This window comes from Epinephelus lanceolatus, chromosome 18 (genome assembly GCF_041903045.1).
Source record: "Epinephelus lanceolatus isolate andai-2023 chromosome 18, ASM4190304v1, whole genome shotgun sequence".
Classification (NCBI taxonomy): Eukaryota; Metazoa; Chordata; class Actinopteri; order Perciformes; family Serranidae; genus Epinephelus; species Epinephelus lanceolatus.
Window position 1 is genome coordinate 41,527,958 of NC_135751.1, and position 21,270 is coordinate 41,549,227.

The 21,270-nt window shown below is 44.2% G+C and overlaps 1 long non-coding RNA gene across 2 annotated transcripts; it reads right to left on the reverse strand.

Moving 5' to 3' along the window:
• Positions 1-803: 803 nt before the first annotated feature.
• On the reverse strand, positions 804-20,859 carry LOC117267938 (uncharacterized). Of its 2 annotated transcripts, none has more exons than XR_004502615.1 (4): positions 20,706-20,859; positions 17,489-17,640; positions 3,914-4,024; positions 804-1,208 (listed from the first exon to the last, which is right to left on the reverse strand). It is a non-coding gene; the product is annotated as an uncharacterized LOC117267938 (long non-coding RNA). The 2 variants fall into 2 exon arrangements; XR_004502616.2 differs by lacking the exon at positions 20,706-20,859 and adding an exon at positions 19,957-20,053.
• Positions 20,860-21,270: the final 411 nt, after the last annotated feature.

Below are 21,270 nucleotides of genomic sequence, written 5' to 3' on the forward strand. Positions count from 1 at the left end.
TGATTTTCAAACTGTATGGTTTGACTAAAATGAACAATGACAGCAATATAGTCCACGATGAGCAGCGCTAAAATCAACCTGCGTAGTTGTCCCTCCATTGTGACATTAGAAAGTGTCACATTTATCTTGCAAGTGTACTCTTCTTCAACGTTTGCTTTACTTCCTGGATTTTTCCCACATGGAAATTCTGACCAATCAAGAGCAGCTTGGGGCGTCGGTGGCTTAGTGGTAGAGCAGGCACCCCATGTACAAGGCTGTTGCCGCAGCGGCCCGGGTTCGACTCCAGCCTGTGGCCCCTTGCTGCATGTCACTCACTCTCTCTCTCTCTCTCCCCCTCTCTCCTATCAATTAAAGGCTAAAGTGCCCAAAAACATATCTTTAAGAAAAAAAAAAAAAAAAAAAAAATCAAGAGCAGCTTTCTCACACAAGGCATTTGATCTGGTCCTCTTGTAAATGCTGCCGTGAGAACACCAACCAACTCTAGGCAATTATACAACTTTGGAACAACATGAGTCCCTGATTCAGACCAAAGGAGACCACTCTAGGGCTGACAGCAGCCTTAGGTTCCCCACAGTGTGTCGATTCTTGTTTGACTTCGATGGTCCTGCTGCAGCACCTTCAACTTTGTACCACTGTGTAAGGTTAATTAAAGAAGTGGAATTGTTTTCTTTTGGTCCATTTTAGACTCTCAAACATTGAAATGTTCAGACATACAAGACAAAACTACGACTTTATGTTCAGGGTTCTTACTCAAAGAAGTCGTCCGTCCTCCGATGGTGAAACAAAGAGTCTGAAAATCACACTCTGTTTTTATACCAATTATTTGATACTTTTATTTCCATTTATAAGTATTCATCTCAAGTCGACAATTTACATTACAGCTCAGCTCATCTGGAATTGTCTACACGTTGGTGCGCTGCATGTCAGCCGAGGAGGGAGGAAGAGGAGGGGGAAGAAGAGGAAGAGGGGAACGGTGGTAAGACTGAGGGACATCAGATAAGCCTATAACTGGGGGAGGACAGGGGGGAGGAAACTGTGGTTACTGCCACCACATCCCAAATTTAGCCCGAATCAACACGTTTGTCACACCATGATCATCTTCAATGTTATCATCATCATCTTCTTCGTCATCGTAGTTGTCATCATTCAGTCCAGTGCTGTTGTGCAGAAGGGAATGCTGGGAACTTGGAGGACTCAGTGCAGTGGACCTGGAGGAGAGATGAGACGGAGGAAGACGCTTCATGATCTGAATCTAGATTCATTATACAGGTCAGAGCTGAAACTATTAACCCATTGGAAGACCGACAGGAAAATAATCAGCACATTTTTGGATTGTTAATCGAGCATTTGAGGCATTCAAGGAAAAATTGTGGGAAAATTTCATCGACCGGATAATTAGGGCTAAAGTCAACTAATGAAAATCTACTCTTCAACTAATCGATTGGTCAGTTGACAAAGAAAAATCTGCATGTTTTCTCTGGATCACCTAAATTGGCTACAGCGCACTTTTTGGGGACATAAACAGAAGTAAAACATATTTTTGGGTGGAGGGGGGACTTTATGAATCTGGTCACACTGTGTGGATGGATGACAGCCAATCACAGTGGTCTGATCTGTAATCTGGACGGATTTACACCTTCACTAATGTGTTGTTTTTTTCTTATCTCAGTCTCAGAACTGTCAGTCAGTCTGTTTCCAGTCACAGTGACATCTAACTGGCCTACTGTCCTTGTCCCAGTATACAAGCACGGGAGGGGAATCCATTTATTGAGCCAAGTATGTGCGACTCCTCTACGATAGGTGGAGATATGCCCCCTTTCAGCTTGTTAGTATTGGACTTTTTTCCTGTTGACCTGTTACGTCACAGACCAAACAATGGACAAACAAGTTAGCTACGGTTAGCTAGCAGCTAACTGGTACCATGGTGGACAACTTTACAGCTCTGTACATTTGGTCCATCCAAAAAGTCACGGCTCTGGATGGAGATTTCTCCATGTTGTTACCGGCTTCTTCTTCTCTTACACATTAAGGCCCAATCCCAACACCCCCCCTTGCCCACTAACCCTTGGCCCTCAAAATGCAGCAACGAGGGGTAGGGGTAGAAATCTTTCCCTAGGAATTGGGACACCACTCACTACGTCACTGCGTTGGTTACGTTCACGCATACGTAACTATTTTAAACAGGAAGCTGCGAGCCATCTACATTTCCAACCGGCATCTACAATGAAGTCTTATTCATCCTACCGATCGCGTTTGCCGCATTCATCATGTTTCGTTTGATGAATAACAGACGACAGGGGACTTCTGCTAGCTAGCTAACCAGCTAACATTATGAGGCAGCATAGTTATGCTAGCTGGCGTGTTATCGTAATGTGAAAAGTCCGACAATTTTGCAGAACAGGACAGATGACAGACGCCAGATAGTGCGAGCTAGCTAGCTAGCTAACAAGCAACCTGATGACGGTAACGTTAGCTATGTATGAACTTTTTTCCCCTTCTCTTGCTCGGTGGTAGCCATGACGACGTCTACCCCTCGCTGGCAAGTCAGCATCTGAAATCCCTCGCCCTGAAGGGCTAGTTTCATACCCACTACCCCTCGTCATGCCCCCTACACCTACACACAAAAAGGAATTGGGACACCACTACCCCTCGCAGGAATGCGCAAATGTAGGGGTAGGGCTAAGGGGGAGTATTGGGATTGGCCCTTAATGCTATTGGACTTCCGGGTCAAAGCCCGGGGTGGAAATTGTGGAGCATGCTCAGAGCGCCTCGACGAGTTTGGGTCCAATTGACTGTATACATGCAGGAGTCACATGATCTGGGTGTGTTAGTCTGACTCTGAGGAATTCAGTTTCAGTCGGACTAACGTGTTTACTTGTATCTTAAAAGTCCAGTTTTAGTCGGACTGACACAATGAATCATTTTCTCTGATGTCATGTAAACGCACTGACTGTGGCTGTAGGACTAACAGCTCTCTAAATGTTAATCTTTATTCATGAGCCATTCAGAACTTTAAGGGAAGTCCTCGAATGAGCGTAAGCTTCATTTTTGTAAATCAAGCATTAAAAGAGTAGCTTCATTGTTTTATGGTTTTGATTTGCCTCCACTCAGTAAAACTGAAGCGACTGGATTTTCATGTGTGGAGCTTAGAGCTTTGGAAAATGACATTTAAAAAAAAAAAAATCTCTCATCACAGAAACATCACCCTGGTGGATAATCCACTGTGAGCAGTTTTTATTGCAGCTGTTATCTAAATGAATCCAAAACTATCTGCAGATTTCAAGTGGTGAGATTTGGTTTACCGACCCTTTAGGAACATCTTTTTCCCCAGCAGACATTTGGACTTAAGCAGCAGATTGGTGAAGATTCTCAGTCATCCAGGTCAGGGCGATCATAAGTGCTGTATCTGAGGCAGCTGGACTTGCTTGAGTTTCTTGAAGACATGTCACCTCTCATCTAAGAGTCCTCTTCAGTTCTGACAGACTGGTGTGGAGTCGCAGGCTTTAAACTCTGTGTAGGTGTGAACCTTTACAGAGTCGCTGAAGTCACATGCGAGTCGTTGACCCACCTGGCCATCATGTGTGTCATTCGGGTCAGATGGGTCCAGGTGAGAATGGGTGTTAAGTCGTCTGGGGAGGGATCCTGAGACTGCATTGTAGGTGGGTTTGACGTAGATGACACAGAGTTTAAAGCCTGCCACTCTGCACCAGTTAGAACTGAAGAAGCCTCTTGGATGAGAGGTGAAACGTCTTCAAGAAACTCGAGCAAGTCCAGATACCTACACTATAGCACTTAGGATTCCACTCTGACAGTTTTCTGCTGTTATTCAGTCACAGAAAAAGCATCACCTGATAATTAACCCCAGCCTGAAATGCTCGTTGTGGACCGTGAATGATTTATGCAACATCCTTACATTTGAGGTTGGAGGGCGACTCCTCATGACGTCCCCTCAGCTGCACTCTTCACACAAGCAGCAAAGGCCTCCATCAGATCTTTGCAGCCCTCGGCTCCCTTCTCTGCCACACTGCAACAAAGATTAACGACCGTTAGATCTCAGTCGAGATAACACACACATTGAAATACCTTTAAAACACGTCAGTTCACAAACAGCTGTTGCAGTTCAGTGTCACCTGCTCACACAGACGGCATGTGAGCTGGACACAGAAAGAGGAATGACGGAGCTTTAGTTGAGCTTTTGTCAGCAGTTAGCGGACTCGACTCTGCCCCACAACGATTCTGTTGACAAAACAGAGGCGTGTTTCATGTGCCAACAGGCTTTAAAGGCAGCAGCAACAAAATGTGTGAAGAGAAACTGAAGGATTTTCCTCCTCTGGAAGATTTTATAAAGACATGGAAGACTGATGAAGTAATACTAGGTGTCCCCGTCAATGCAAGATCAACTCCTTCAAAGCTTGATCATCAACACTACAAGTACTAAAACTAATGGAAATATATTGCACAGAAAAAAACAATTAAGTAAAGTAGAAACAAGAGAGAAAGACAGACATGTAGAAAACAGCAGGGCTGCCTCCTAATGTTCGACCAAACGTTAGTCGGCAAGATTTCATTGGTCGCTTAGTTGCAGAAAAAAAATCAAACGTGAAACTCTGTTAGGAGCTGCACCTTGACAAAATAAATCCAAACCTATATGACTGGACCATGTGTGACTTTAATGTGAAAGGACAGACAGGAAGTGTCCACGCTCCTCCTTTAGAGGGTCTATTAGTACAACCAAACGCTGAACAAGACTCTTTTAAGCCAAACCATTATTTGGTTCTTATTACAGGCTTGAGTGTTGTTTTGTCATACCTTGACAGTTTCGAGGACTGCGTCTGTCGCCATCATCAGAATCATCATGTGACACTGTGGCTGTGTTTGCATTGCAAGCCATAAGGCCCAGACACACCAAACTGACATCAAAGAACTAGCGGCGGCAAAAGCCAAATGTTGTGTCGCCTCATGTTGCCTGTGTCTCAGCCAGACAGTTACACATGAGCACACTGCAAACACTACAGCCGACAGCCATCGTCACGTGTGAGAGCAAATATCTGTCCAGACCGGCAGACAGCGGCGGTCTGTGTTCGTCGTCCAAAAAGGAAAACTGGAGCTCGTTAGTCAGTTTGCACATTGACGACACAATCCAATGTTGAAAGAATAGAGCATTTAACACACTTAGTGGCTTCAGAAAAATAATCTTACGTTACAAGCTGTCTTGGTCGCACTCCCTCTTGATGTTAGCTATTTGTTTACCTTCCTCACTTCTGTTTCTTTTCTTGTGCGCTGAGCTGAACTGCCAATCAGACACATTTCATTCACCAACAGTAGGGCTGCCCCCGACCAAACATTAGTCGAGCAGAGAGGTCATTAGTCGGAAAGATTTCATTGGTCGCTTAGTCGCAGAAAAACAAACAAATGTGAAACTCTATCAGGAGCTGCACCTTGTCAAAATAAATCCAAACCTATATGACTGGACCATGTGTGACTTTACTTTGAAAGGACAGACACAGGAAGTGTCCTCGTCAGGTTAATCTCCAGGGCTGGTACCTGCGGTTATTCCACAGGCTAGTTAATAACATGTCGGGCAGGAAATCCAAAGTGTGGGATCATTTTGAGAAGGTGAAGGACGAACCCAAGGTGATATGTAAACTCATCTTCATTGGTCGACTACAAACATGACGTATCATCTGAAACATGGAAGTAGCTACATGCCCATTAGCCCACAGCGTCATTAACAGGCGGCTCGCTCAGTGTGTGACGTGCACTTGGAGATAAAATATAGGCCTATATTAATGAAGGTTCATTAGTACGGTTTGTATTTCTCTGTAATGTAGCACAGTGTTAACAATGTTACTGATACTATTCTAGAAAAAGGTGAAAGAAAGGTCAAAAACAATGAAAGGTGGGTGAAAGAGAGAGAAAGAAAACAAGTAAACCAAAGAAAGAACGATGGGACAAAAGGGGGGATGAAAGTTTGAGGGAGAGAAAGAGAGAACAGTGGCTAACAGATTATTTCAGGCCTCCATGCGGAGGGCAAACACAGCAGCAGACGCTGCCACAGTGCATTAGAGTGATGGAGCAGAAGGGAGGGAGCCAACAAGAGGAAGAGGGATGGAGGGAGGGATAGAGAGAGCTGTGTGGATGAACCCATCTGTGTGATCGGACACCAGAGAGGGAGGGAGGTTGCGTGATCATGCAGAGATGACTCGGAGGTAAGAGGGTGAGCCTACAGGAGGTGGAGCTTCATGATGCATGACTGTGAACCAAAAACCTTTGGCTCCTCCCATCACGTCATCTGAACATCCCTCTGTTCTGCTCCTCCTCCACTTCATCCTCCTGAACATCACTCTCTCTGTCCTGACTCAGTTTATTACCAAAGCAGCTCCTGCTCATTATTAAAACCATTAAACCAACAGATTCTTATCTGACATGTAGAAATACTTGTTTAAAGGACGAGCAACAGACATTCACTATATAAACATTCAGTAAATACCTCTGCATGTACTGTTTCTTTATTGTGAGTGGCGGAGTCCGCCATCCCCTCAGAGGATCAAATCACATTCATATGTGCTGCGCCCAGTTGATCTGACATCAGCATCAGCTCATCTATTTTACTTCTGTGCCAGTTTTTCAAAGCGACGTTCGACAAAGAACAAAACAGAGATCTTCAAGACTTTAAATCATTTTTGTCTCATATTAGCAACTATTTGAGATATTAACTTATTGGGGCAAAATCTTTTTTACTTTACTGCAGCCTCATGTCTACTTTATCTGCTTGAGCTCTCTAACAGTTGCAGAATATAAATTAATTCATATATTAGGGTTGCAAATTGTGTCTAAATCCTACTAAAAGTTTTGAACCATATACTGAAGGTTTGATCCAGGCTGATTACATATCTAATCTGATTTCAGGATCCTTTTTTGTCTTTTGAACAACCCGTTTAAAGTTTGATCTGTTTACTTCTGAACGACTGGGCTCCAGGGATTCACAGGAAACATTACATGCATGAGACGGTTTGTAAATTTATCTCACTGATATCAGCCTCAGTGTGGCAAAACAAAGGGGAGCTTTTATTGTGAAGGAGTGACAGGAAATGAACATGGCAAAATCATTCATTAAAAAAAAAAAAGCCATAACAGTGGAGCATCTTTCGGTCCTGGTAGATCTGACAAAGAGTTTTCCTGTACCACTGTAAACTGTACGTTACCCACAATGCAACTCAGCAAGTAAATGACATCACGTGAGGCGTTATTCATCAGATCTCACACAGCTCGTCACATGCAGACGTACTTTACAAAACTCTTCTGCAACTCTTCAACATGTGAACACGCCATCACATCACAGCGTCACCACCATTTTAATATCCTCTCTGAGCCTCACACACTGATCTCTGCTGCTTTATCTGCACGTGTGTTTGTGTGTGTGTGTGTGTGTGTGTGTGTGTGTGTGGCCGGCTGCCGGTGAGTGATGTAACACACAGCTGGCTGCTAAAGATTATCACTCAGCGCTTTGCTCCGCCAGGAGGGACGAGTGTGTGTGAGGAGAGGGGAACCATCGAGTTTGTGTCACTGCCAGCGTGCATATCTGCTGCTGTGTTGCAGTCTGTGCTACTGTGTGCGCTACAGTGTGTGTGTTACAGTGTGTGTGGACAGAGTCAATGAGTGCTTATGTTGGACTTCCTGCTGCACTGATGTTGGGTCATCACTGCAGTGTGTTGTCAGATAATCCGTCCAACACGACACACACGCGTGTACGTCTCCATCCTGAGAGGAGCTGACGGACGAATCAGATCGACACAGCAGCTGCCGTGACGCTCGAGAGGCCGAAAGAAAAGCTACCAATCAAACATCATCCAACCAGCGTGAGGTTTATGATGCAACACTGACAGCACGGGCTTTCCTCATATTTGTATTTTTCAAAATAAAAGCACATGCATTATCTTTAACCCTGAGCTGCTGACATGTTTGCACACATGCATGTTTGTGCATCACAGGAAACATCAGAGCAGAGCGCTCACATGTGCAGGCGAGTGGAGGGGGGAGGGGAAGCGATGACATCACCACAACCGCAGTATCGTGCAATCTCCTGAGAGAGAGCCCGACTCTGAGCGAGGTCATGTTACAGGGTCATGGGGCAAAGCTGGGTTGTCATGGCGACCAGGCCGATCCAGATCTTTAAACAAAGATTGTAACCGGAGAAGTGAAATCAGTGAATTCACCTGCATCAAATCAGCAGCATGATCTGTGATCCAAACTTCACGAGCTGCCTCCTGACGCAGTGATGTCAGCAGGTCCGACTCATCTCCACTCAGGCCGAGTGAAGAGTGACGTCGTCCTCTTGTCTTGAACACAATCAGGAAATGAGGGCTGAATTATTTAGACGCAGCTCACTGGAGTCCGTCCTCTGGGACCAACATGCATAATGGATCACTGAGCAGGTGCAGGCAGTAAAAGATGATGGCGAGGCCGAATTTTGTCCAGAGATCATGTGATTAAGGCTGAGTGTGCGGTGTCATTACCCAGCGGGGAGCATGCCGATCAATAATGGGCGCCTTCAGAGAGCGCTGCCCAAACTTTTTGGGTTTATGACCCCATCACACAAAGTGATGTCTACGTGTGATCCAACGTCTCCGAGCTGTGAGTGACTCTGTGGATCACTTCTAAAAACCATAGATTTGAGTTTTGAGAAAACAGGTTTAAAATCTTTGAGGAGTGAGCGAGTCTTTGAAGATTCTAGAGAAACCTCAACAACAGGTCAGTGTTGTAAACCAGGTCAGTGTATTTTAAAAATGATTTGCAATGGTGACACAGCATATTTACACTACAAACGCCAGCAGCATGACGAGGCGCTGAGAACTCATTTTGCTCTGAGCGCTGCAGGTTTGGCAGCGTGTTTTTTCTGAGAGCGCTCCCATCTCAGGAGAATTGAACAAATACGCTGGCCTCAGGATAAAAACATATGTGCAACTTAAAAAACTGGTTAAAAGTCATCTTTGAGGAGTGAGCAGGTCTTTGAAGATTCTAGAAAAACCCAGGAAACGCTCAGCTGGGAGCACCTGAGAGCGCTACTGAGGGGCTTTATGAGCTGCGACCCTTTGGTCGCGTCTTGTTGCTTCGATACAGAATATCTGCAGAAGTGAAATTGTGGATGCACGGTGGAGTGCTCGCTCTGGATGAAGGGAAGGACCCGCCGCTCTGTGGGCTCCTTTACACTCCCATTACGTATGATAACAGATGCGTTCGTTCCAAATGTTGTAAATGTCACTGTCCTTATGTTGGCAAGAATACAGCCACTAGATGGCACTAGAGGGTGGAGTCAAGTGTTTCTGGAGAAGGCTGTAATAATGTACCTTTGAACAAAGGCATTGTTGTGGACGACTGTGGCCTGTGTGGCCATTAAATACTTTTTCCCCACTGTTACAGATTCTGTTTTGCCATTTTTTAAATGTCCTCATCGTTTCCTACAGTTGTATCTCACCTGAACCGCGCTACACTGACGACAATCATGATCTGTGGTGTACTGCTCAGTTCCGCTTGATCCGTACATTTTCACAAAATGTGCATAAATACAGATAAAATGAACAGAGCACAGACAGAAGGCTTCATCTGTCTCTGTGTAGTATCTAATACTGAGCATGAAGGAGCCAAATGTGTTCATGAGAGGAAACATATAGTAATATAAACTATTGGTGGTGTTTACCCAAAGTTAAACATCTCTCATCTCTTGGCGCTTCAAATATGCAGCGCTCCCTTTGCAAAGACTTTTAAAATGTGCTGTCCTCAGGAAATAAAAATGTTTAAACTTACCAGATGACCAGTACAGGTCAGCGTGTAAACGAGTGCTTGGTGATACATGAAGGGGTTTGTGTGTGCAACTAAATGTAAGGTAGTCTCGCCACCAGACAATCAGAGATCTCCGGCTTCTGATAGTCTGGGGACACTCCTTTCTAAAGTGTGTTTAACACACTGGAGAAAACGGCCGGCAACAAAGCAACTCTTGCGTTTTTGAAAAGGACACGCCCTCCCGGAAATGTGCGCTCCCCCTTTTCTCGTCCGCAAGGAAACAAACACACAGAGAGCTTCAAAATGGATGCCGAGAGATTTAACTCCGTTTTATCAAACGTGTGCTCAGTCCACAAGATTGTGGAAATGAAGGACTTACAGCGACTTTGTTTAAAACTTTTAATGTAGTCTGACTATGTTTACGAGCACAAGAGTTCAGCGAGCCACCGCAGGGAGAAAGACATTTCTTTAGTTACGCAAAGCGTCTAAAGACTGACTTGTGCGTCTAAATGTCAGGTAAATTTTAACTGAAGAAAATTTGTGCACGTGTTGGTGAAGCCTCTCAGTCACCAGGTCATGGTAATCTTAAGTGCTATATCGTAGGCAACTGGACTTGCTTAAGTAGCTTGAAGACGTTTTGTTTATTTAGTTGGAACTGAACAAGCCTTTTGGATGAGAGGCGAAACGTCTCCAAGAAACTCAAACAAGTCCAGTTGCCTACGATACAGGACTTTGTGAAATTTTGTTCTTGGAAACCACAAAAACTTTTATGTCAGTGCTTCAGTCCGACTGGAGACTCCAACAGTTCATAAAATCTCATGCATTTCTGAACATGTGACATTGATCCTACAGTTTGGACACTGGGTGACATCACTTGTAAGAAAATGTAGACTTAAAACTGGAAGTCTGAAAAATCCACATCGCACACTAACTCTGGATCAGTGGACTCACATCCTGTCGTACTGAGAAAACACTGTATGTCAGGAAAAAGCTAACTTTGACTGTTTGTGCAGCGTGATGACCGACCTGTGCGCTCTGCTTTATTATCTCTGGACATCATTCATTTAATTCAACAGACGTTTATTTATCCTGAAGGAAATTCTTGTGCAGGAGAACACTTCAGTTACAATAAAATTCAGGTCCATCAAACACACGCAAGACAAGATTCATAAACAGTCTCCACCCTGAAGCCTTCCACATCCTGAACTCTGACCTGAAGCCAACTCACAACATGGAACAGTTCTTTTTCTTTAGTGCAATAACTTTTAACGTGCAACAATATGCATGATGACTTTTTTAAAATCACATTTTAACTGCACACACTGGCAATAAGTGCATGATGTGTATCTGCAATTGTGTAGAGTGTGAGTGCAGTGGAGGCATTTATTTATTTTTATTACCATCAATACTAAACTGTGCTGTGTGCAAACTACAGGAAGATTTGTCTCGCGACACAGAGAGCAGGAAGTCAGAGAAAGAAACTCTATTTTTAAACGTGTTGACGAAGAGTGATGATGGATGGTGCAGCGTGGAGGGGGCGGGTGTGTGTGTGTGGGTGTGTGTGTGTGTGTGTGGGTATATTGGTGCCAGTGTGACACCACTACAACACTCACATTACCGACTTCTGCCAAGTCACCGAATTCCAAAATGAAAACCAGCAGCCGGTTTCAAGAATGTCCATGTGTGTCTGCACACACTGCAGGCAATCAGTAACGGAGACTGTGTGTGTGTGTGTGTGTGTGTGTGTGTGTGTGTGTGTGTGTGTGTGTGTGTGTGTGTGTAGGTTATGAAAGAGCCCAGAGTCTCAAAGTACACACACTCTCCACTAACCAACCTGATACTGAGGAGTTTCATGGTAAATATTAGCAGAGAAGAACCGACAGCCCACACTGTGCTCTGTGTGTCAGTCAGTATCAACATTCAGAGTCTCCTGCACAAAAACTGCATCTTGTGTCGTCCTGGGTTTGATCCTGCACAGAGGAATGTCTGACGCCTCTCTGAGAGGTTTAAAAAGCATCAACATGATGAGAACTGAGAATCAAAGAAGTTCAAATCCTCTGATTGTGTTTAACCTCTCTAACTCCACCAGGACGCCAACGTCCTCGCCCCCTCCTCCTCTGTTAAATGGTATCTCCCAGGTGCACTACGTCATCAAACCATGTGATGTTTGATATTGCCGGATTCAGGAAGCTCTCGACTTTTCAAAAATAACATCGTTTTTCTTTTATTTATTATGCATTTCACACCAGAGCAGCCTAAACACACAAAGTCCAAAATCACGATGAGTGGTGACAAGTCATGTCATGCCGTTTTTCGAGGGGAAAAGTTAAAGGATTACTCGTGATCTTATGTGGAGCTGTTAGCGGGGACTTAGCTGGTTTATAAAAGGTAAGAGTCTCACTCCTACCACTATTTTTGGCTGAGATATACCGTCTAGAAAGTGGGATCATAACTTTCACGTTTCATATGGCTTTATTTGGTGATATTTTATGGTGTTTCTGTGTCATAAACAACATCAGCTATCATAATCACACCTGATTTCAATAAGGTACAATGTTTGAAGCTGGCTGAGTGTTGTTTGATCACTGATAGGACTGTTTTGAAGCAGAGTGACCGGCTTGTCATTTGGAGCTCCGCCTGGATCTTTTCATGGTAAAAACACTGTAGAATGGTCATACTTTGAGCAGTCTTCTTCAAATTTGAAACAAGTGTTCATTGATAGTGTGCCTACAGCCCCACAGTGTCATTTACCTGCTCAGATGAAGCCACAGACAGTTATTCATCCTGAAAATCATTTTTTATTTTATTTTATTTTAGGCAAAATCTTCAACTTTTTACTGACTTCAGAGGCCCATTACTCTGTCTCTGTATCACCTAGAGTGTTTCTGACACTTTCACAAGAAACTTCAGGGAGTTTTCTTTCTGGTAAGACCTCATGCATGCATGTAGTCAGAGCGGTTCAGAAGCTACAGTCATTTTAATTTGGGTATGTCATTTTAGGCATTTCTGCTACAAAATGGGGGTGGAGTGCAAGAGGTAGCAGCAGTTTATCAAACAACTGTTGAACAATAGAACACAAACTAAAATATGACATCTCTGACTTCTGCAGCTGCTGGATAAGCCTGCTCAGCTGCATAGTTTTAACTGAACGCTCTATGGCCTGAGGACTTCCTGTGACTCCTCATGAAATAAAAAACATTTTATTTTCTGATGAAAATCCTGAAAAGGTTGAATTAGGTCTATATCCAGACAGTCACAACATTACAAGGAGAAAACTTTGTTCTTTCAGGAATGGGCCTGTTACCGGCTGGAAATAAGAAAGTTGGACTTCTGAATTATCAACAACTGTCCTTGGAAATAATCAATCACTCCTTCACAACAGCTGAGGGTCCCTCCATGTGTTGTCTCGAGCAGAAGCTCCCAACTGCTCCACATTTCTCCTGAGTCATTCGTTCAGGGTCACACAGCGTTTGGCCATATCCTCAAATGAGTTTGCCGTCTCTGTCAAGTAGCTGTCTGTTAGTCACTCATTTAACAGCAGGAAATGGCACTTCAAAATAAAAGCTCTGTGCTGGAAATTCACTGCATTTAAAAAAATGGACCACAAGTGTTTTTTTTTTTTTTTTGTTTTTTTTTAACAAACCCACTTGTGGTCCACGAGTTGGGAACCACTGATCTAGAGAGCACAGACTGAACCCTCAAGATGGAAGAATCAGGGGGACGTGCTGTAAGTGGAAAAAAACCTTTCGACAGATTTGGACCTTGCAAAGTTTGTACATCAATATAACATGTACTTAAACTAAAGTGTACTGTTTTGCACTTACACGATCCTCAACCTGTAATTCATGATTTCCTTTCACCTTTTCCTCCCTCTCATTTATTCATTTATTCTATTTATATATTTATTTATTTATTTTATACTTTTGGGGATAAACATATAGTTTTATGCAAAGAAGCAGCTCTAACTCTTCCACTTTAACTACATATCTACCTATCAATCAGTCTAGCCTGCGGGATCAATAAAGTATTTGATTCTGGAATAACAACAAAAACTGGAATGTTGTGTGTAGACGTGGCCAACGCTGCAGGTCTGTGTGTTAGAGCGACATTTTAATCATTTGAAACAAGTTGATTTGCATTTTTAAAAATGACTGCATGTGGAGATGTGCGCAGGGCATACGGAAAGAATAAATCAAAAGTTACCAAAGTTGGAAAGACATGACATAACACGACTGGTCCCGCCTTCATCAACAACCGAAGAAACACAGCTGCAGCATTTTAACATCAGCTGCTGCTGTAGACACGTGCATGGAAACAAACTTCAGTTTGAGTATTAAAATGATGTGAAGGCAAAAACACTGCGCGTGTCATATTTTAACCCAGACTGTGACCTCACATGCTCACAGCCTGTTGCTCATCCTTCACCTCTGTGTGACCTTGACAAGGTCACAGCTCCTGTAACTGCTTAGAATAAAAGTCTCATGAAAATAAATTCTCCCGTCAGACCACATAAAAGTCTCGTCCTGAAACTGTGAGGAAACATCACATGTGACCAACACTGAGCACAGAGAGCGTCTCATCACCTCAACATGAGGCCTGAAGCCAACATGGCCGCCTCCATACGTCTCAGTCTGAGTGTGACTGTGAGCTTGTGGCTTATGTGGCCGGTCTGGTTAAAAGGAGCAGGTGTCAGGTGGAGCGGTAACATGATCTACGGCAGGGAACATGTCATGGTATCCTGCACATACAGCCTCACTCGTACACGCGTCTGTCTGTGCTGTCTATAAATACAGAAGAGTTCTGGTATTCATTACACAGTCAGCCATGTTGAATCTACAGTTGGCTCCCAGAGGTTGGAATAAAATGGAAGATCCAGACGGGACAGCGGCCTCGACGCATCACTAACATGTATGACACATAAGTGGCTGCATGAAGGGGGCGGGTGCATGAGTCAAAGTGGGAGTATTTCAAATTTCATGTGACAATCATCAGCCCTACAAACCAGCAACTGCCGATACATTCGCGTAGAAGTGAGCGGCAGAGTTCGGCCATTTAATGAGCGAAATAAAGAGACAAAAAACGCCCAAGAAAAAAGAGCAACTGTCGATGTTCTCAGCTGTTCGCCCAGCCCTCATTCAAACCTCATAAACTTGGATTAAAACTATTCTAGACCTTTATTTCTTTTACAGCGATCACCATGTCCACCTCCAGCTTTAAACAGATGTCAGAGTGTTACCTCGACTCACTGCTGCTGCATTTCAAAGACGCTCATTTGACCAACATGTTCCCAAAGCAGAGGTCAGTGACAGCATCAGAAAGTCACCACAGCTCACATGTGACAAAGGTTTGTTGGGAACAATGTTAGGCAATGTCTAGCTCACAGATTAGGGACCAGGATCCAGAGCGAACAGGACCAAGCATCAACTGTTTCCTGGTTTAACCTCCTGAGACTCAAACCTTTGTTTAGTGTGCATTTTTTATTTCTCCTAGCTGTTTGGGATCAGTAGCAACTGGTGAGTATAAAAAAGTGAGCACTGTCAAAGTCCCAATGTCCTCAAACGAGTACTCTCTAATTAACAGCGTCTCAGCTTGTTACTGTTCCTACAACTGGTCGAATTTGTTGCCGTATCAAACTACAAACATCATCAATTATAAATAAACAAGTTTCAGTCCACTTTTGTGTCGGGGTCAGCTGCAGACTGACTTGGCAGAGATGGCAGCCATCTTGTTTTTCCATGAATTAGTGTATTGTGCTCTTATTGCCTCTAGATGGCACACAAAGTGTCCACGGACGAGGACAACAGGTCTGAGTTCGGTAGAATGAAGTATACGGTGCAGTAAACCCAAAATGTGACGTCCTCATGAGGACACAGGGTGTTTCCTGATCTGTGGTCGGGCGTTTGGACAAATATATTGCTAATCAGTGAACGGCTGAGAACACTGACGCTGGTCTTTTCTTGAGGATTCAAAATAGCACTATCCCTGTCTGTCCCCATATGCTGGTCCCACTGGACTCTCCACCTCTAAGGGTCACTGGTTCATGTTCTGCTCAGGCGTGTAAATCACAAGTTTCATCGCAATACAATATAAAATCTTTGGACAAGAATATGATGTTTGCTGATATCACAAATGCCGCCATGATATCATTTTGATTCCATTCAGTTCAGAGGCCTGAGATCGATATGAGATGATGTCAGAAAATTTCAGAGTTTTGGAAAAAGTGAGCTTGGACACAAATGGTCACACAGGCGTCTGGGAATTTTAAAATAAAGGCATATCTTAAAGATGATGATACGTATTGACATTTCCACTTCGCATCGCTAATACTAAATCACTGATCACTCGTTACACCCCTGAAACTATGACCTGAAGCATGAGACGACCTTATCATCACTGACCCACAGTGCGGTGCTTTAAAGCGCCCTATAGAGAGCTGACCTTGGCCAGAGCTCCCAGTATAGACCAGCCTGTTCTTTAACAAGCTGCAGTAAAGTTTAAATATGGCTCCTCACCAGGACTCAACGATGTCTGCGGAAACACGAATGACCCATCAGTGACGGATCATTGACACCCACAACACCTGAGCACAGACCTGTCAGAGAAATGTAACTACAAATGGACGTGTCTTCTGACAGGAAATAAAGGGTGCACAAAGTGGACACAACAGCTGTTACACTCGATTAGCCGAGCATCCACGCCTCCCTCTGTCAGCCCTCCCTCCTCCACCTCAACCTGCTGTCTTATCTGAAGGCTTCACACCCTCACTGTCACCTTATCAAGGCCCGACAGTCTGACTGGAACAGACAAGAAAGCTTCAACAAAATGTCTCCACTCTGCACGAACACAACACAAACAGGCAGATTCATGTTGTCAAACCATCCCTCAAGTGTTCAGGAAGCGTTCTGCTCAGTGATAATCCATCTGATCAAAGCTCACTCACCTCCATCATGACCCTGTCTGTCAAAATGGACTCTTACAGAGATGATGTGTGAAGTGTCATGTCACTCTGCACACACACAGAGCAGCATCAGAATAAATGCAACAATCTACAAAACACCATCGAGCTGGTGTCCTTGACCGCTGACACAACGAGGAGACAGCAGCGACAACGCAAGGGATTCTGGGGAAACAGGGAGGCTAGTGACGCAAGCAGATTCCCAGCCTCCATCCATGCGTGCTGATGAGCATCCAACATCACCCCGCTGCCAAGCATCATTAATCCCAAAATCACTCTCCCTTTGCAGAGGGTCCCCCAAGTTATTATAACGCCCGCCCCCCGCAGAGACCCGAGGTGTCCAACTCAGTTACATTTCAACATTTTCTGTTCTCTCCTGGTGGTTTTCGGCGCCGACCACAGCGAAGAGACTCCATTTTGACATGGCGCATTTTAGGATGCTGCTGTCTGCTAATTCAAGCGCCATTAGAGCTGCGCGCGGGTCAATCAGCTCCGAATTTTGGGTAACATTTGCTCTGAGCGTGGATGTTTTCACACAGCTTGTTAACGATTGAGATGTTCGTTTTTGTGCGGAGCCTCTCCACCTTCAGCCGGATCATCTCCGCAGGTACAGATGTTTGAAGGCGCCTCGTGAGGCAGAACTTCACTCAGAAGGTGGAGCAATGATTGCAAGAGCTTCCTCTGAGTTTGGTGTTCTCTCTGCATGAAAAAGTAGAAGAACCACATTCACACAGCGTGCACGCCATCACCTACCATTTGTCCAGGTCAGCCTTGATAGTGGCACAAGCAGCGGGGACGGGGGCCTCGGCGGGGGCGGCGGCGGTCTCGGAGTCCGACATGTCTGCGGTGCTGCTGTGTGGTGTCGAGGGTGCGTGTCCTGTCCTGTTCCTGTTCCTGTCCTCCACCTATGGACCCAGAGCCACCAAGAGAGACAGAGAGAGAGAGACAGAGTGGGGGTGAGAGTGAGTTTGTGGAAGAGGGAGGGCGCAGAGGAGGAGGTGGGAGGAGATAAACATGTGAGTGGGCAGCACACGTGTGTACACAGCGGTCAGGGGCGGGGAGTGTGAGGGTGAAGGGGCAGTGACCCAGAGAGAGGCAGAAGATTGGGCAACAGGGACAAAGAGGGGACGGTTGGTGTGCAGGATGATCTCAGCACCAAGAGGAGCTCCCACATGGAGACACTTCACGTCAGATAATAAATAATTTGTAACAGTGGAGGAAAAACTCCTCATGGTAAACTGAAGACATTCATTCATTCATTCAGAGCTGGAACACAAAGTGATGGAGCGTGTCCTCCATCATGATGTCACCACCTGGTGGCAGCTCTGTGCTACTGCAGCAGTTTGATCACACACGCGGCAGCCATGCTTCAAAGGTCAGGGAATGAAACGCTGCTACATGTTTACAAGATAAACAAAGAGACAAACAGAGGACGTTTGTCTTCCACGAGTGTCTCTTATTATCAGAATCATTAACAGAGGAACTGCATTTATTCAGCCCGAGGCCTCATGGAGCCATGTGTGTCACTGTGGGGACTAACTCAAGGTTGTCCAAGGTCACAGGCACAATGGTGACACAAAGTTTTAGCTTCAAAGATTAAATTTGGAATTAAAGGATTACAGTTTCACTTAAAAACATACAACAGGCTCATTTCAATTGAAAAAGTCAAATATTCTTTTATTATGTGATTTTAAGATCAACATTTTCTGGAGCTGAAACAGTGACACAAAGTTTTGGCGTCAAAAATAAAATTTGCTGTTGTAAAGGAAACATTAAAATTATTTAATTTTTATTAGCACTTTCATGTTTTTTGGTGACAAACTTCTGATTTTTTTTATGTCACTCTTTTTCTGTCAGGGTCTACTTTACTTTTTCTTTTTTCTTTTTTTTTTTTTACACTGACAGGTTTTCCACTTCCTCCTTTCTTTTTCAACTTCCTGTCCCTGTCTTGGCGTGGAGGGGAGGAGTTTGAGGGGAGGGGGCAGGGAGAGTGTGACTGACATGTAATCTTCATACTGAGGAGAAATCAGCTCTTTTTGATACAAAGTCCTTCGAGAGTGATGTGAAGAAAAAAGAGGGTTGTCATTGAAAAACAAGAATGCAAAATAATAACAATAAATAAATATTTTTAAAGCCTGTGTTTTAGTTTTCAGTGGAACTTTTGTCAGTGTTAATGTTTCCTTTTTCAACAGCATTTTTTTTTTTGCAAAAACTTAGCGTCACTGTTTCAGCACCATAATGAGAACTTTAAAGTTTGAACAAGAGTTGCAACTAACAGTTATTTAGTTTAATCATTAGACTATAAAATGTAGAAAAAAAAGGCTAATTTCAACTTCCCAAAAATGTTGATTAAACAAAAAAAAAAAAAAAAACGAGGTAAGGATGAGGGCTGCAGCTAATGGTTTCTATTTATTCATTTGCTGGTTTCTTTTTTTTTAAATAAATCAATTAATTGCTGACTAAAAAAATGTAATAAAAATAAAAAATGCTCATTGCAACTTCCCAAAAATGTTGAGTTTAAAATGACAGAACAAAAGAAAAAAAGAAAACCAAGACAATTTGACTGATATCATTGAAACAATCAACCAGGTGTTAAATCGTGACTGACTAAAGTCTGCAGCTCTAGTTTGGATCCAAACAGCTGCACAACAACAGGAAGGTCATTTTTAGTTTGGATTTTCTTTTATCTGAGCTCAAACACGATCAGACCAGAAGCCACATGTTTAATCTTTGCAGGAAAACTACAGTGAAACCTGGATCATAACCATGAAAGACTGTCTACAATAACTGTCAGTGTGTCAGGAAAGACATGCAACACTTTTATCTTCCACATATTAAATCAAATTTGAAGTCCCTGCGCCTCATGCTCTGCACACAGACATTATACAAACGTATTTTGGGTGGACTGAGCCTTTAGCAGGACGAAGCTGTGACTGTGACCGAGCTCATTCATGCAGCGTCACTGCGACACATCACGGACACTTGTGTAACTACATCAGCGCAGCGCGCGGCGTTACACAACAACCTGCTGCAGCAGAGGTCAAACTGCGCCGCGTGCAGACGACTGGAGCCGCTGCTGTTTGCACAGGAATGCACAGACTTCTGCAAAGTTTGCACCCTGACTATAAACCTGTCCTGACACTTGTGCACATATTTAAATTATCCTCTTCTAAAACACATACATCATGACTTCAGTGAGTTACGGTGGGTTATTTTACTACCTGTCCCGGTGCGTCGTGCGTACAGACACCTCCTTGTGGCTTGCGACCCTTGAACTTACTGCACACACCTGGTAGAGCTCTGTCAATTTAATACATGCTATGACTTATGGGATATGTAGTCCTCGTGCACTAATGGAAGCCTCCCAACCCCAAACTTCCTCCACACACCCACCAAAGAACATTTGAAGCCAAAGCAAAAAGAAACTACATATTTTAAAACTCTTTTAAAGCAGGCCCAGATCAACACGCTCCGCTCACACTAACCTGCCTCTGCTGTTTCCTAAAATAGAGCTCATTCATATTCCACACAGAGTAAGAGAAAGTGTGCAGTGCCTAAATTACATCAGCATAAAATGTCAACCAATTAACTTCCTGCGTGGAAAAACCTCCTGCTGCAGAAATAAAGCTCTGTCATGCATAAATTCTCTGGCATGAGGTCACCAGATAACACAGGCACAAATTAAAACCCAACTACACCTTAAAGTCAGAAAAAAAGTGTAAAAGTGACACTGCATGTTTGTGATGAAGCACCAGACTCTTCATCAAAGCACATGGTCTGTAAATCCTACAGGTCCTGTGAAGTTCCTGAGCAACAAAGAAGCTGCTGTGACCAGCTCCACACCTCGCTGTGAGCCCATGTGCACACAGACAAGAGGGAACATCATGTTCTTTAAGTAGCACCAGTGTCCTCCTGTGCAGAAACCCTGCGCATGACACTGAATTCATTAAACAAACCCGTGAGTTCCTACCTATCTGCAGATGGGACGTCTTGGTCCTGAGTTAGACGGCTCAAAAAGTGTCTAAGTGTGTGCAGGAGGCACCAGAGTGGGGCTTCAGAGGGCTGCAACTGCTCTGTGAGTGAGTGAGTGTGAGCTCGCTGGAAGGGGGGTGTGTAGCTGTGCTTTACGAGCGTGTGTGCATGTGTGTGCATGTGTGTGCATGTGGTATGTGCACTGCCAGGGGCTGAGAGGCGGCCACAGTGGGGGGAGGGGGCGCAAAGAAAGGGAAGAAAAAAACTAATTGTGAGGGGAGTTTGAGAGAGAAAGGAGACACGCCTGTTTGAGATTCCAGGAGGGTTAAATGCATGATGTGTACAGGGCTATAGGCGGGGGGGATTATACAGCATGTCTGGCTGGCAGCGGCAGACTGCGGCAAGGTCGACATGCAGACCCATAAAGGAGTGAAATATGGCTCTGATGGTTCTCACGTCTCCTCACAGTCCTGCTTCATTTCAGTCCTTATTCCCTTTATCATCTGTCTCTCTGTTTGCAGGTGTTTCACTCATGTGTACACAGACAAGACCCTCAGGTGTCA